The 16,761-nt window shown below is 49.5% G+C and overlaps 1 protein-coding gene and 1 non-coding gene across 9 annotated transcripts in view; both read right to left on the bottom strand.

Moving 5' to 3' along the window:
• The window catches only part of RAB11FIP4 (RAB11 family interacting protein 4), a 179,822-nt gene that overhangs the window by 35,210 nt on the left and 127,851 nt on the right, over nucleotides 1-16,761 (bottom strand). For 6 of the 8 annotated variants that reach the window (XM_066980099.1, XM_066980102.1, XM_013178985.3 and 3 more), the window contains one exon: nucleotides 3,593-12,808. The exons of 1 other annotated variant lie outside the window; for it this stretch is intronic. The gene's annotated coding sequence lies outside the window, so the exon portion shown is untranslated. The remainder of the gene's footprint in view (nucleotides 1-3,592; nucleotides 12,809-16,761) is intronic. One more of the 8 variants, XM_066980100.1, reaches the window with a different exon arrangement.
• Nucleotides 14,226-14,297, bottom strand: TRNAT-CGU (transfer RNA threonine (anticodon CGU)). Its single transcript has one exon. It is a non-coding gene; the product is annotated as a tRNA-Thr (tRNA).

Below are 16,761 nucleotides of genomic sequence, written 5' to 3'. Positions count from 1 at the left end.
AGCAAGAGAGGCATCAAGTTTAGAAGTGAAAATAAAACAAAGCCCCATTATTAACTGGGGTGTGTGGGGGGAAATAATTGAGCCTGCATCCCAGAGAGCAAAGGATATTATTGAAAGCTTCAGAGCTAAAAAAGTAATTTAAGAGCTTGTCCACAACTTGCAGCAGAAGCTTAAACCATCTTATTTAGCATTTGGAAAGTGCTAAAGTGTGGCCTACCCCCAGCCCAGCCTTCAGAGCAATATTATTTAAAAAATAAAATAAAATATTTTTACTTTGTAATTCGACCCACAAAAAGTCATTTGGGGCAGGAGGGAATGTTCTCTTCCAGCCTGAATTTTAATTCAGAGAGAATATTAAAACTGAACAGTATAAACCAGATGCTGAGAAATATGGCTGCAGTGCACTGCATGTTCTTTGGGGCACAAACACAAGTTGGAAAGGGCTTGTCAATGCCGTGTGTACAGCTACAATCTAAACGGTTGCTAATAATTATAGGTGAATGAAGAAAAACTACGTTCCTAGCATCAGAAAGTCCATCAACAGTTGTAGCAGCTATAAACAACTACATCCACTCTAATTCAAACAGACGAATGCTGCTTGAAAAGGAAAATGTGTCCTTTCACCTTGGCAAATGCCATTAAAAAAAAGATTTCCAAAAGGGACCAGGGAGACAGAAGCTCAGCTGAACAGATTTACCAAGTCCTGATGATGGCAAAACACTGAGCACTCGCTCCCTGCAACAACAGGCTTTGACTGGATCTTGAAGGAAGCACCCAAACCAAAAGCCAGTAACTCAAATTATGCTATATAGTGCTCCAAAACAGGGCTTTTAGGGGCAAAACTTGCCAGAGTTACTTAAACGCAGGAAGAAAACAATTATTGCTGGAAAAAATATCCAGATTATGCTAAATCTGGCAAAAGCTAAACCCAGCAGTTTACCCAGCTTTACAAAGCAAACCACAATTAAGAAAATCTCCTATGAAAGGGAAAACTTCAGTTGAGCCTACCAGCCAGCTCCAGGGACTGAACTGCAACACAAGCAACCTCAGCAGAAGTCGCTGCTTGCCAGCGATACCAAGAGCTTATACAAGGAGTTGCGAGGAGCGTGCTAAAGAGGCACAGAAATCTACCCCCGGTTCCCCCGTTTCACACCATCAGGTTTTAATGTTAATGATACGGCTCTGCATGCTTAAAGTATTTTTACACTATGCTCGTTGTCTTGTAGCCCTGTCTTGTTCCAGGGCAGATGATTAGAATCAGATTTCTGTGATTTCACTGCAGATTAACTTTGTTAAGAGCTAAAGATCTGCAGGGAAAAAAGGACTGCAAATAGGACAGCAGAACCGTCCCCGACGGCGTTCTTTGTGAGAAGAGGAACAGGATTTTTGCCTTTACTCCTTACTTTCACATACTTTTCCGTTTTGTGGCTGCTAGACAGTCTTCTCTGGAAAAAATGGGTGTGCAGGGAAAAGAAATGTGCAAAAAAAATCCCTTTAAATTTTGGTTTCAAAGAAAGCTCCCACCCAGTACCCACGTACAGATTCCTAAAGAGAACAGGCCCAAGGCAGACCTGACCACTCCTGCTGGCCCCAAAGTCCAACCAGCAACTGAAGGACTGCACACGGGAAATAATTCTGCTGCATCGAGGACAGTATGCCCAGACACATGTCAGAGGAATAGCTATTAATACACCTTTTAGTATGCTGCACACAAGTGTTTGGATACAGAGGACTGGAGGAGAAAAACTTAAGCACAGGTCTGTAACAGCATTTGCAAACTCTTGCAAACTGTGAAACACAAAGTGAATATTTTTATGGGCAAAGTCTATAGGATAAAGCACTGAAAACAGGTTTTGTTTACAAAAATCTCATGGGGTCTGAGTGTAAGAGTTATGTGGACTGTATCCGTGTCTGTGTACACACACAGAACATAGACTCCTGTAATACTACAGCAAACAAGTGATTCAGTTCTAAAATCTTCCTCTGTTTTTTAAGCCACTTCATTTTCCATTCGGGAAACTCAGGCCAAGTAGCAACAATATTCTCATGGCTTTCTCCTTATTCTAGATCATTGTTCTCGACTTGACAAGAGAGAAAGAAAAACATCTCTACACAAATAAAAAATTATGGGGAGCCTCAAAATAATTCTAAGACCTTAAAATGCAATGTAACATAACACCGAAGGGCGCAGAAGTTAAAAATACGATGCTACATAAGCAAACAATAATATCCACAGACTGCGTTGTATCTATATCGTGCCCAAAGAAGGAGCACAAACCAGTGCCTACAGGAGTGCAGCGCGCCGGACCAAAGACAAGTAATAGGGAACCTCAGGAGGGTGAGGGGTAAGAGCATCGAAGGAAGAAGAGAAGGACCGGGAGCCAGGCCACTTGGTGTGTATGTGACCAGATTTATTAACAAAAAAAAAAAAGAGGAAAGGGGAGAGGGCAGAAAAAAGAAAACAGATGTGTTTTCTGAAAGTGAAAGCGGCGGGGAAGGATGCACATGGCCTCGCAGGAGCGAAATCCGGGCGCTCACTGCCTGCTAAGGCAGGGCCCGGGCACTGCGGGGGGGGGCGGCCGCGGCATCGCCGACGGCCCCGCTCGTTCGAGGCCCCTCCGGAGGGGAAGGGAAGGAAGGCACTTACGGCTGGCCGCCTCCGGCCGCTCCCCGCGGCCCCGGGCAGCGGCCCCGCCGCGCTCCGTCTTCGCCCGCTGCGAGCCCGGCAGGTCCTGGGAGCCGAGAACTGGGACTTTGTAGGCCAGTTGAAGCCACGAACCTCTCATCTCGCCCGCAAAGACCCAGCCCTCAGCTCGCCCGATCAGGCGCAGGCTGTGATTTATTTTTATTAGCACCGCTAGTGTTTTCATTCAACTCCTCGCCCCGGCCGCTGCCTGCCGCAAGCGCAGAGCCCCGGCCCCGGCCGGAGCGGGGCCACCCGCGGCAGCAGCCGCCGCCCCCTCCCCGGGCCGGGCCGGGCCGTGTCGGACAGAGGTGCCCGGCCCCGAGAAAGAACCGGAGCCGCCGGCACCCCGCAGCCGCCCGCACCTCGGGCCGGGGCCCGCAGCCCCCGGGCCGGGCCCCGCAGCGCACCGTGACTCGGCACGGCGGGAGCCCGAGCCCCGGTACCTGCTCTGAGCGCCCAGGGGGGCTCGGGAGAGGGGCTCGGGGGGACCCCTCGGTCCCCGTCCTCCCCCAGAGCCGCAGGGTCCCGGCACGGCTCGGGCTCAACTACGAGAAGCGGGGAGAGGCGGCGGGCGGCCGCGGTGCCCCCTCTCCTGCCTCGCCGGCTGCTCGCAGGCGGGTATTTAGGCTGGTACCGAGCACGGCGAGATCTTTTCCACCCTTCCTCTTTGCCTTCGCAAAAGGCGAAAGAAAAAAAATCAGAAATTCGTTGCCACAAGGGACGTTGCAACATTGCTCTCGGCTTTTCAAGCGCTGCGTTCGCCCCGGCGTGCTTTAGAAGTCCCAACCCAACAAGCAGCAGAAGAGAAGTAGGGGAAAGGAGGGGGGGAAAAAAAAAAAGAAAAAAAAAACACCCCTTAAAGCAGCAATTAAAAACCAGCCCCCCGGCACCCCAAACCCCTCAAACCAGCAAGAGGCGAGCTGCTCCGTGCGGCGCGGTCCCGGCGCGGCGGTGCTCGGTGGCCGGCTGCAGCCGGGCGCCCGTCCCTCGAAAGTTTGCTCCACGTGTTGCGGCCGCGGCCCGGGAGGCTCGGGGAGGCTCGGGCCGGCTCCCGGGGGCGGTGCGGGCCCCGCCGCCCCCCGCCGCGCACGTTTAAGGAAGCGGCCGGTCCCCACCCCTGCGCCGGGCAGCTCCCGCCGCCAGCCGGCCGGGCGAATTTGGGAGGCTCGCCCGGACTGCCCTCTCCACCCCCCTCGCCCTCCCAGGAGCTCCGCCGAGCCCCGTACACGAGGAGGGAGGAGGGATGAGGCCTCCGGTGCCCGCCGCCGCCCCGCCGGTGCCCGCCGCCACCGCCCGCCCGCCCCGCGCTCCTCCCGGCGGCGCCTCCGCCGGGGCATTGCGCCGCGCCGACCTGCGCGCCCCGCGGCCCACCGAGGGCGGAGGGAGCCCCCTGCCGGCCGCCCGGGGCCGCCGCCACCGCCCTTCTTCCTTCCCCCGAGCCCGGGCCGCCGGCAGGAGCCCCCCGGCCTCGGCTCCAAGCCCCGAGGCGGCCCCGACCCCCGCGGCGGTAGCCCCGCGCCGCAGCTCCCCACGCGCGTCCTCAGCTCGCTCGGCCTCCTCCTGCCTCCCTGAGTGGCGGCTGCCGCAGCCGTGTCAGGGACATCCCCTGCCCGGCCTCCTGGGTGTCCCGGACCTTTTTATCTGCATCTCTGGAAGGGCTGGGTGAACATACCTGCCTTAGCAGGGCAACCTGCGCACAAAGTGCAGCTCTCGCAGCTGGAGCTAAAAGGCTTTAGTAAGGACACGTTCACTTACACACGCACGTGGTTAAAAAAAGGCCTTTAAGGAAATATCACAGGCCTTCAGTAATGTAAGGTCAAGCCAGAAGGGATGGTTGAAATGCCATGAAAAAAAGATAATTTTCTGTCTTCCTGCTTGCTGATCTTACAGTATCACTCTGCACATACATCCTAACCTGCTTTGTGTTTCTGAGCTTACAGGTTTTCTGCGATGATACTTCCACATGCTTTGGATACTAACCCGGCACGTGTGGGCCCTGCCCCCAGGTTGTGTGGGACCCACCAGTTACTGCACCTCCCTTTAATCTCTGCTGCAGATCCTTTGAATGACAAAGTATGAGGGAAAGGGGACAAAACAGGCACATACTGCAAAGAGCTCCACTCCCTTGATGATGCCCACAGGCAGCTTACTGTGCTGAGACAGCAAAGTGGTGACCAGCCCAGCGAGAGGCAGCATGCTGAAGCCACAGGAAATGTAGGGGATGGCCTGAGAGGTTTTATCCTACAGAGACAGAGGACATCAGTTGCTGTTTCTGTGACGTGTCGGTTATCAAGGTGATGTTCACAGATCACAGCTCCATCGAGTTGAGCATCAGGCCCACAAAAGTGCAGGCTAGAAGGAGCTCACAAAATAGACTGGGATTACCAGCACATGGGAACGCTCCCATCATACCTTCTGTACCTGGCAGAAAAACCTCAGCTGAGCAAGAAGCTCCAAACTGGGCTTCAGGAGCTAAAGCTGACAAAAATCAAAGCCAGAATCCAGAGCACTCATCTTTGCAATATTTGGGTTCAGCAGAACACAAAAGCACATCCCTTGTGTCTATATTGGACTTTTCCCTGTGTCCATACAGAAGTCACCTGTGACTCCTATGCACATGCAGGTTGCACTAGGAGCCTTTGCGTGCTCAGAACTTTATGGTACCAGCATTGTTATGGTCATGGCAAATGACCACTGGCTTGTGTGGACAGAACGGGACAGAGAGAACTTGAACTGATCTGTCATGTAACTGCTCCTCTCGATCGACACTGCAAAGTCGTCCTCCACACAGAAGAAAGTGTTCCTTGGCTGGAAGCCTGATGAATATTTAGAGCCAAGGAACATGTTGTTTAAAATGGATAGTATAATGCAAAGTGAATCATGGACCATGGGCAAAAGGTTTGAAAGAGAGATGAAGTTGTATGAGGATTTGGGAATAAGACGTACTGGAGGAAGGTACAGAAACGAAGAGTTTCTTGACCATCTGGAATGGGTACACTCAGGAATTGTTCTACAGTGATGCCCAGTGAGCACTGGTAGGAACGAAGACTTCCAAAAACTGTGTAAGAGACACTGACATTTTCTCTGGTGAAGGGCATGGATTCATTAGAAACCGGTTGGGCTGAAAGAGAAAAGTCCTCAACAGCTTTTAGAAACGAAGAGACTCACACTCATATAGGGACTGCAATCCACCAACCGCTTGTTCCCTCTCACTCTCTCTCTTTAGTAGTATTCTTGCTCTTTGGCTGTATCAAAGAGCTAAGAGCTGCTCGCAACAACACAGATCAACACTGAGCACAAAAAAATCATAGCAAGTGCTGTGGCTACATGCATGGAAGGATGTGTGTGAGCCAGGGAACGGAGAAGTTTCCTCCTAGTTAAGCGGATGGCACACACTTTAGCTGATCTCCTGACCAACTGTTTAATTTGCTATTTTCGGCAGCCTCATACGTGTTGGCTCTTGCCTTTATCTTGCCACCATTGGTACTGGATGTCAAGCGTCTCTCACGAGATCAGGGCAAGACTTTCACACAACATTTTTGCCCAGCGGGAGGTCTCATGCGAGGAGCCTGATGCTATGAGATGCTGCTCAGCTCCTGGCAGCCTGCTCCCACTTCCACTAACAGCACTGGCAGTCCTTCGGTGGTAACCGGATAAGGCACATGTCAGACAAGTCTCCCCTTGGCAGGAGACACTTCCGTACCTGAGAAGGTCAGGTCTTTGGACTTCATCTCCTTTCACGAATACCTGCTGGCTGCTCTCCATGGTGTGCAGAACCTATGTGAGGGGAATGCATGACTACAGCTCCGGTCTGGATGGGAGCTGGGAAGAGGATTAGCCCTGCATTCACTTCAGATGTAATCACAAGCATATCAAGTTGTAAAGCATCACAACTTTCACAATTCTAAAAATAAACATAAGCAGTTTGGTTGAAGCAGTTTGGCAGCCAAAGGGCTAATATATTAATAACATTAGACCAACAATAACTATGGAACAATAACTACGGAACAATAGATTCTATCGCTTCTGAAAATAGCCCTGTTTGGAAAAAAAAAGAAAAGATTTTTACAAGATCCATGAACCAGATGCAGTAGCTTCTTTATAGGTCTTCACAAAGGCTTCACCAAGCGGAAGACTGGTGTGACATCTCTGAAGTCAGAAGGGAACTAGTGGGACAAAAAATGGATGGGAGGTTGGACTGCACATTGCTGACCGGGACACACTCAGGCCCCGTGGATGTACTTTGGTCTAGTTGAATGCACGCATCAATCTGAGGTTTTTCTTTCACAGTTCAGCCTATGCTCACGCAATACCTTTCTCTGCAAGAAGAGCCATCGATTTGTTAACTTTCCAGCACGTGGTACTAAGCAGCGTGTGAGCAAGCATGGCTTGTAGCCAATAGCCTGGTATTTCAGCATCACCCCTTGTTGACAGAGACTGGATCACCAAAGTAGTTAAACCTGAACTCAATGATTAATGAGAGAAATAACTGAAACTCCACTGCTGGCACAGGATGAAGTTTGCTGGTCTTCACCTGAAAATATGAATCCATATCAGAGACCCAGAATCAGATCTCTTTTTATCAGAACAATAGGAACAGCAAGTTTATCATTTACAATTTCTGAAATGTTCAAACATGACGTGCTGCCAGGAGTGGGCCTGACCCCTGTACCTCTGCAGGAGCACCCAGCAGCCAAGCCCAGTAAGGGTTTATGGAAGCTGTAGTCCGCCTGAGCTCTTGCTCAGCTCTGAGCACCCACGTAACGCCACTGGGCCCACGTCTCCATCCACAGGCCAGGCGTGGCTTTGCTCTCTGCTTGCTGGCCAAGGCTCTGCCCAGCCAAAGAACCCCTGGCAACTGTCAGTACGTGATGAATGCCCCACCATAAATGGGGACCTTCATATTTAAAGCATGTGTGTGTGTAGGAGAGGGGGGAAAATCAAAGGACTAACGAGCTATGATTAAGCTCAGAAATAATGGTTTCCTGTTCAAACACAGAACTATGTCTCTTCTTAGTACAACTACCTCATCCCCAATTGTGTCTATTAAAGACAATTACTGGGGGAGACAGATATGTGTAACCAGATGTGGAAACAACAGTCATGTTATGTGCAGTGCCATATGCAGTTTAAATTCTTTGTGGCTGAACAAGTTACATATAAAAAAATTGTGTGTTTGTGCACAGAGGAGCAGCTGTCAATGGGGAAATCCCCTTAGCCCACTTTAATCCTTCGTTCCACAATCCTCAGGGATTAAACAAATGCACTAACATTATTTACTGTAATGCTTGCTCCATGGGGGGCTTCAGTCCCTGAAATCCACTCCAGCATTTGCAAGTTTCAGTTGTGAAATATGCTGCGAGCATTCTATATTTGGTAGCTTGCAAGTACTCTTTAAGTTGGGCCCAGAGTGATGAAAGGACAGGAGTCAGGAATTCGGCTCAAGTAGAGGCTAACAGGAAGCGGGCTCGGAGCAGGAGCTCGTTTCTCACTGCACATATCTTGCAGCAGCACTGGGGCACTGCAGTGACTGCTGAGAGGGGACAGCATTCGCAGGACTATACAAGACACTTCCTGAAAATTAAAGACGCTGCCATGGTATTAATCCTCCCATCATCTACACACTGGGAGTATGAAATGAGGTTTTAAACTCAACTCTGCCAGTAAAGCCTCACTTGCCTTCTGCTTTCCTATGATGAAATGTATGTTTGAACCTGGATACAATCCCCATGAAATTAGCCACGAGGAGTCCATCAATTCAGATGCACAGTCCTCACATCCCCTATAATGCTGTCACAGTGTAAATTGCACAACGCCATCAAACTCTTACGACCATTTGTCGCTCAACTGATGGCCATGGCACCAAACAATAAAGTACAAAAGTTGCAGACTGGGGCTCCCAAGAGCCCTCTAACATACTTGCAGCACTAGCTGATTGCTCAATCTCTTTCTTGGGCTTCCCATGTAAGCTTATTATAGCCTCTTCAAAGACAGTAAACATTAAATTCTATATTAGGCTGTCCTTGTCTTGAATTCATATACAGTCTGAATTCTTTTACCCAGATGATTGTACCAGCTCAGCACTACTGTTTGAATTACTGCTGCTACAAACGGGATGGCAGGCCACAGCCACGGCGGGCATCACCCTAAAGAAGCTGCTGCTCTTAGTACAGGGGCAGGTTTTGCCTCAAGTCTTTCAGGCAGCAGAAAATAATGCAAACTTCAAAGGCAAAGGAGTTTGTTGTTGATGTTTTTTGCACTGCTGACATGATGTCTCAGGCTGGACTCTGCATCTCAGCTTGCCACCGTGAACTCCAGGTCCACGGAGCTGTATTTTGCTGAATGCAAAGGAACTAATTCTCCATTTCAAGACGAAGACTGATAGCTCAGAAACTATATTAATCCAATCTCTGGCTGTGCTCCCATGGCAGTGCATTTGCAAACAGATCACTTCATCTGCTCCAGTATAATTTTTTCCAATTTACACCAAGGTCACAGTAAGAGCTATACTCATGGGACTGGCCTTCATCCTGCAACATCTTGCTTACCTGCAGTAATCTCTCAGTGGTGTCACACAGACAAAGAGAACCCAGTGCACAAACCTTACAGGACTGGGCTCTGAGCCTCTATTTCTTTCAGGCAATTTACAGTAAGGAACATGAACCCGAGAGATAAAGAAGGAGAGGAGTGTGGCTTCTGTGACCTGCAGGCCCCTTGCTGCTGAGGTTAAACAGACGTTGGAGGAGGTGAGAATATAAATCTCCCATCCATTCCTCTTTCTCCTCCTTCCCTGCTCCTCTTTCCCCTGCATAATTGAAGTTCATCTGAGACACACTACCTGAACTGTCAGCTAGCATATTCTGGCCATCACTGCCATTCAGCACCACTTTTTCCATTTAAATTCTGTTTTCACAGGTTTCCTTGCGAAACCAAGTCTCCCAACACTGCGGTGACGCCCACCTCGCTCCCCACTCCCCGGTGCGGCAGTAAGGAATCCGGCTCCCTCTCCTGGGTGCTGCAGAGCTCATTCACCAAAGGAGGCTGCTGCCACCCACGCGTTACACCTCGCTCTCAGGGGGTCAGCACAGCATGCTGCTGCTGCTCTTTCATTCATTGTGGCCTGGGAGGCACACCCGCACCTTGCCGTTACTATCGAGTTATAGAAGACAATATTATCCTCAGGACCAGACCTCTATAAAATTTGCTACGTGGGTACTAAAGCAGACATACAAGCAGGATCCCCATGAAGGAACTTCACAACTGCTCCCCTCCTCAGGTTTCCAGGGAAGGGGACACTGTGACTCAGCCCCTTGGACACAGAGTGAGGAGACTCATTTTGCCTTTCCCAAAGTTGCCTTCTCAGTTGCCACAGATGGAGTTTTCAAGGAAAAAAAAATCATTGAAAAATGTATTTCCTATCTCAATATCATTTTTTTAAAATTATTGAATACTGCAGCATTCAATGGATTACTATTCGCAAACACGTACCTGCTCCTCCAGCAAAACAGATCAAGTCATTTCTGTTTCTGCTTGAGCCTTCGGCATGCAGACAAAAACATTTTTTATTCATCAGTGGTAAAAGGCTACAGCCATTTGACTTTAAACACAGACATGCTTCTGGGCTCTCTTCCAGGAAGTCTGTGTCACCCAGGCTTTAGATCGATATGTTTGTCTGCAAAGTCACCCTTTTGATCTGTAATTTTTCATTTTGACACAAGAAATGCCTTTTGGTCAAACTTCAGCAGTCCATTAAATTCCAGGCATAATGGAAATGGGAATCACATTGCTGTAGCCATGTGAAGATTTCCACAGTTTGGGGTTTATTTACTCAGGGGTTAATTTACTCAACCATATATTTGAGATCCAGACAACACTGTGAATGCTGTTCTCCCGCCTCTTCGAAGACCACTGCCTTCATCCCAATTGTTTGTTGGTGGTCTCACCAGCCGGTCGTAGCTTTACTTTGTACGTTTAGTTGCCTAACCTGCAGGAAACATCATCACAGTTCCATGCTGCACACACCGAGCATCCTCCCAGCTTGGCCCTTCCCTGCATCCCACGCAAAGGCAGTGCCCGGCCCCGCTACAGCAGCCCTCGGACAGCCCTCGGAGTGAGCAGGCGCTGGCTCCCGCACGCAGCCCAGCCGGCTCTGGCAGCCTGCTCACCCCTGGCACACCACGCTCTGTTTGCACAGCCCAGAACACGTGTTTTCTCTCTAAGTTCAAGGTTTCAGGGCTTAGGTGACTTTTCTTTTTTTAAAAAACAAAAAACAAAAACCAACTGCTTTATTTTTTAAAAAAGCTGATGTCAGCAGACCCACGGGGGGACACCCAAAAGCAGGACTGCTGGGAAGACAGCCCAATGCTTCATGAATGCTTCATGAATGCACAAGCGGGTCGGAACAGTCTTTGGGACAGTCCCGTCTGCCCTGGCTACACCCAGCAAGGTCTACATAAGGCTTTTGAATGATCTCACTACTATTTCTGAATCAGACACACAGGTCCTGTGTTGCTAACACACTGTTTTTCAGTTGCTGAAGTTTGACCCTGGGGAGGACACGACAGACACTTAGGAAAGTTGCAAAGCTCTGAAAATGTTGTTTTAATCCGAACAAAGAACATTATGCTTTTAGTTCCCATTCAAGTCTTACTTTTTAAAAGAAGGCATGTTCTGTCAGCCCCTCAAAAATGCACATAATACACAATTCAGAAAACACCACTGTTATAGTTGATTCATTTTCACAGTTTTAAGAGGAATTTTAAAGGGGTCATGAAGAGTCTTCATCCTGAATAAAGCAGCTTGTCAATCCATAAAGGTCAGGAAATTCTGTACCTAAGTATGGCCAAGATTTTCAGCAGTAACACAGATGTTAAGTACATTAATTGTAATGTATTTTTATTAGGTAATTAAAAGGGGCCTCATTTAATAATTCCTCATTTAATAGAGGTGTTATATTCAGAGGGAGACTGCTCAATGTTTTCTGGAACAAAATCAAAGATCTTAGAGTAACTCAAATGGGAAACCTAAAGGTTTTGCGTTGGTTTTGGTCAGGATTTGTGTCCAAAATAAACAATTCCCCCTTCCCAGTCCACCCTCCACCCCCAAAAACCTATCTCCAGCACACTTATGATCAGAGCATAAGCATCTTGATTAAACTTCACTGACACTTCAGGACTTTAATTATTAAGTTAAAGCCAAAATCAAATTTATTTCCTAAGTAGAATGGGCTGGGGATTTGGGAGGCAAGAGAACATGTGATCCACCTCAACACAACCCTGCGGCGCCAGGAGCTCCCGCAGAGCATGAAGGTGCAGAGACACCACCGAGAGCAGAGCCAGAGATCCAAGAGCCCAGCAGCACCTCTGCCAGCGAGCTGGGAGAGAGAACAGCAGGATCAGCTCTGCTAGGATGTGACAAGCAGGTCATTTTGTTTGAATTTTATTTTTAGGCAGGACTTTGCTCACACAGAAGGTCAGCTGATGCAGCCTCGTTAGCTTGAACGTCAGTCGGGTCTAGCTGTTGATTTCCAGCTTTGTTAACAAACTGTACAGTGTTTCCGTCCAAGGTAAGGCAGGCCAAACATAATGCACGTGCTAGGTGACAGAGACACGCATGGGCCAGATTTTCACATCCTGAACTGTTCCTGCAAGAAGTCACTCGGTTATCATAAGTAACCTACAACCTCCAGTCTTGCTTTAAGCTTTATGCGTGAGCCACAAGGCACAGCTCCATTCCTGCTAATAAGCCAATCAGAACTTTTCAGAGGGGACAGACTTTGCCCTGAAAGCTTCACCTGTTGAAATGCGGTGTTTATAGCACTATTTTCTATACAGAAAAAGATGGTCCTGAGGACTGAAGAAAAATCCCTGTGCCCTAGGATTCGTGTGTTTGTGAAGAGCCGGTGAGCCCTGAAGACAGCAATGCGAGCAGGATGCACAAAGAGAACTAACTCTGCTTTACTGAACAGAGAGGATCTGGGCAGGAGGGCTTGTTCCAGCAGTGAAGATGCACATTTAGTCCTGGTGCTGAGCTCTTCTGTGGGTTCTTCCCAAGGTGCTGAGCAAAGGACCTTCCTCACAAGACATCCGTGAGTTAGAAGCTAATCTTCCAGTTCTGCAGAGACTGAAGTTAAGCAACTGGTAAGCTGCCTGGATGTGTTATGGCCACAGAGAACAGCAATGCCAGAGCTTTACTGAAATACTTGGCTCAGTCCTGTGTTCATGGCACACGTTCGGGCAAGACTCAACTGCTCAGGTTTACTGGATGGCAAGCCTGTTTCGGGGAGGACCTCGGTTTCACAACTGGTTTCAATGAGAAACAAACCCACAGAATTCTGAATTTTCTGCAAAAGCTGCAAGACTTTTGAGTCATTAGAAACATTTGGGTTTGACATTTTGATCTGAGTCGCTACAGAATTTTAAAAAGTCAAAATAGGGTGCTTCAAAGCTGAAACTTTCATCCTTAAGAGCCTGCAGCAAAGTTGACAGACTTTTGACAGCACTGCATTTTCCAAGTAAAATGGTGTCTACATTTTTCCAAACAAGTTCTAAACTGCATTTCCTGTTTTTATATCAGAACGTACTATGGCATTTTTGTGCCTTGTTAAAAACATACTTTACAACTGTTTTGTACAAACCTCCCAAAATACCTTACACACTCGCACTTCCAGTACCTACTGAGAAAGACAAACAGCCTCCCACCCAGACAGTCCCAGGCTAAGCATGGTGCATTAAACAGCAAAAACAGCTTTTTCCAAGCATCAAAGAAAGCAGTTGTTTTTTTTTTTCCTCTCTCTCCAAGAGGCTCCTCAGTTCTCCCCAAATATCTGGCTATTGAAATAACTACTCTTTACATATTTTAAGCTGCCTGAAAGCAACAATGATCAAACTGACGCTATACAGAGCCAGCAGAAATGCCCCTGCACACGTGTAGAGCTTCGCAGCGCTTTATGTGCTAAGAACCAAGTAATCAAGGCCAGTTCTGGTGTAAATGGCACAACTGCACTAAGCTTTTCATGGCTGTGTGTGTTTATTCCGGGATTCAGCCTCCCTCTACCATTTAAAGACTTCGTCTACGAGAATTACCTCAAACCCAGCACCTTTAAAGACAGCAAGAGGGATTCATCGCTTCCAAGCTCACCAAACGCTTCCTCCACAGCAACGCGGTGCCAACATCAGCTTTATTTAGCTGTGATTCACCTCGTTCGAGACACCCGTCCTGCAGCAAAGCACGGAGAACGCCTCCTGCACGAGGTGACTGCTGTTCCCTCCCCACACACGCGATGCACAGCCGGGCCGCATGCACCCGGCAGGATGCGGCCCCCCGACTCTGCTGCTCGCTCCTCTGGGAGAACAGCGGCGGTCCCGGGGGTCTCTCCCCGCCGCTAGCCGGTGCTCCCCGGCCTACCAAGCCGCAGGAGCTGCGGGGCCGCCCTCCCTCCCTGCTCCCCGGGGCCGGGAACAAAAAGCAGCCACCAACCCGGCGGCATCCGCGGCTCCGCGCCGCGACGCTGGCGAGCAAGCACCGCGCTCCCTCGAGCAGGCACGGACGGGGTTCGAACCCGCGATCTTCGGTTTACGAGACCGACGCCTTACCACTTGGCCACCGCGCCTGACGGGCTAGCAGCAGCCGCGCGCAAGCAGTGGAAGGCAGCGGTCTGCGGCCCCCACGGGCTGGGGGCGCCCCCGAGCCCCCGGGCACGGAGCGCTGGGGCGGCACCGTTCCCTTGGAGCCCGTCCCGGGCACCGGCACCGGGAGGACCGGGGGTACCCGACCAGCCCTGCCCCGCGTACCGGGCAGCCCGGCGTGGAGCTCCCTGCCGCTGTTTTCACGTTTTGCTCCGGTCTCGTTATCTTCTGCCCACGCAGGCGAATCAGCATAGCATAAATCGTAAATACGGTGCTACTTTAGGAAAGGTTCCTCCTTCGGGTTCCCGGCTACCAAGGATTTAGACTCACGGCTAGCGCTTGGTTAAAACCCAGGCAGTGAATCAGCTCCTGTTTTTGTCACTGCTGGCTGTAGGGCAGGAGGGAAGAATCTGAAGGATGTGGGTTTGAACCATTATTTAGCTCTGCACTGGAATTCCTCATTCTGGCTTCTAGTTTTCAATCATTGCTGGACTACAAAAAGCAATCTAACAATCCCTGGCTTACATATTTCTCCTGGAAAAAATACCCAAACAAACCAAAGCACAGTAAAAACCTGCTACCAACCTGACGTAATGTAACAGCTCTCTTTACACAGATGAGCTGGTAACCAGGCACCACCGGCTGCTTGATCACATCTGGGTTGCACAACCTTTATTACAGGAATGCAAACTGCATTTGCAATGTGCTCTTTGCACAAATAAATAAAACGCACGAGGTCTGAACACCTCATTTGAGAGAGAAACAGTTGCTTTCCTAAGGGTAAATCCCATCCTGAGCTGTTAAAAACAATATACAGATTGTGCCGAGTATTTCCAAGCAGGTGTCTGACACCCAGCCTTGCTTTTCTGATGCTACAATCGCTTGGGAAGTAGCCCAGGAACATCAAGAATAAAAAAGCAGGACGAGAGGAGCCGTGTGGGTTACGGAACTCGCGCTTAAAAGCCACGTCCCGCACCCTCTGCGGCCCTGGACTTTGCTTTTGGGGCGGCTGTTTGGTGGAGCAGCAGCCGGCTGTGCACATGGGGCCGACCGCGCTCCGCCTCCCCGCCGGCTCCCGCAGGAGGCGATGCGAAGAGCCCGGCCGGCCCCTGCTGGGGGAGCGCCCCACTGCACCCTCCCTGCCAAACCTGGCGCACGCTTCAGCAGCGTTTCCACGAAGGAAAGGAAAGTCAAATGCTGTGCCGCCGCTTTGCTTATGGCAGCCCCCCCGTTCTTCGCTTGCACAGCCAGAGCTCGGCTGTGTTTCAGTGGAAACGCTGAGGGACAGCTCGCCCAGCAGCGCTGTTGCACTGGAGAAGCGCTCGGGCAGGCTGGAGGATGGCTGAAGGGCTGAGAGCAATTCTGACCAGTGTCCTTCCAGGTTTTAAATAAAAGCCTGAGCACAGTGAGGAAAGGCAGGCGGTGGCCGAGAGAGACAGTGTTTCATAAAACACAACCTGCAATTTGTGTTGTGGTGCAACAGTGAACAAGGGAGTGCAGCCTTTCAGGAGGTGGAAAGCTCATACCTCATTTGGTAACATAGCCTGGTTGCTTGCTCTTCTTTCTGTTCAGAAGCAGTCTGTACTGTGATTTATAGGCCTTATGGTACACGCCATGGCATCAAAATACCAACCACCAGCTTCTTATGGGTATATTAGCAGGCTAAGGCACAAAGGTCCAAGTGTGAGGAAGTAAGGGTTTAAGCACTGTGACAGAAGACACATTACCACTGCAAAGTAATTTTAAAATGACCATTAACCCAAATACTTATCATTATACATCTGGGACAACGTTCAATTTACTAGTCATGTGCTCTAGCCCCTTTTTTGCCTCCAAATAGCAGCTATCTAAAAGAACAAAACTTACCCCGGGTTATGCAAGCTAGGAGACGCCCTGCTGTCACGTGGGTCAAAAAACATTTATAACAGTGACACATCTCAGACCCCTGCCCCCAGACAGAAATCCAGGGAAATGTTATAAATCTGTGTCATCCAGAACAGCAAACAGTAGAGAGAACAGAGCAAGGGAAAGCATCAAAATCATGGCTCTGATACTCATATACTGAACATATCTGCCAAGACAAGACAAGGAGATCAGAGCCTGCTGCCAGACTACCAGAACTGGCCAGTGTACTCACTTGTTGCTCATATAAGTTGCATTTCTTCTTTGTAAAGGCCTTCCTTGCCACCATCCAAGTTTCCAGGGGTCAGAACTCCTGCAATCTATTTTCTGCTCTACTGCTGCATCACAGAACCTCTGTCTGGCTTCAAGACTCCTTCCCCCCCTCCCTTTCCCCCAAAAGATAGGAGCAAGATAATAATCGCCTCCCAGGGAGTTCTGAGATTCAATTCCTGTTTGCAAAATGACCCAAGGGTCTGGGCTCTCAACACAGTAAGAACAGCATCATTTGTTAGAAACTGTTACAGGCTTTGAGATACATAGTGTTGA

The sequence above is a fragment of the Anser cygnoides genome, chromosome 19 (genome assembly GCF_040182565.1).
Source record: "Anser cygnoides isolate HZ-2024a breed goose chromosome 19, Taihu_goose_T2T_genome, whole genome shotgun sequence".
In the NCBI taxonomy this organism is placed as follows: domain Eukaryota; kingdom Metazoa; phylum Chordata; class Aves; order Anseriformes; family Anatidae; genus Anser; species Anser cygnoides.
The sequence above is the reverse complement of the archived record's forward strand: the minus strand, read 5'-3'. Positions and strand labels throughout refer to the sequence as shown.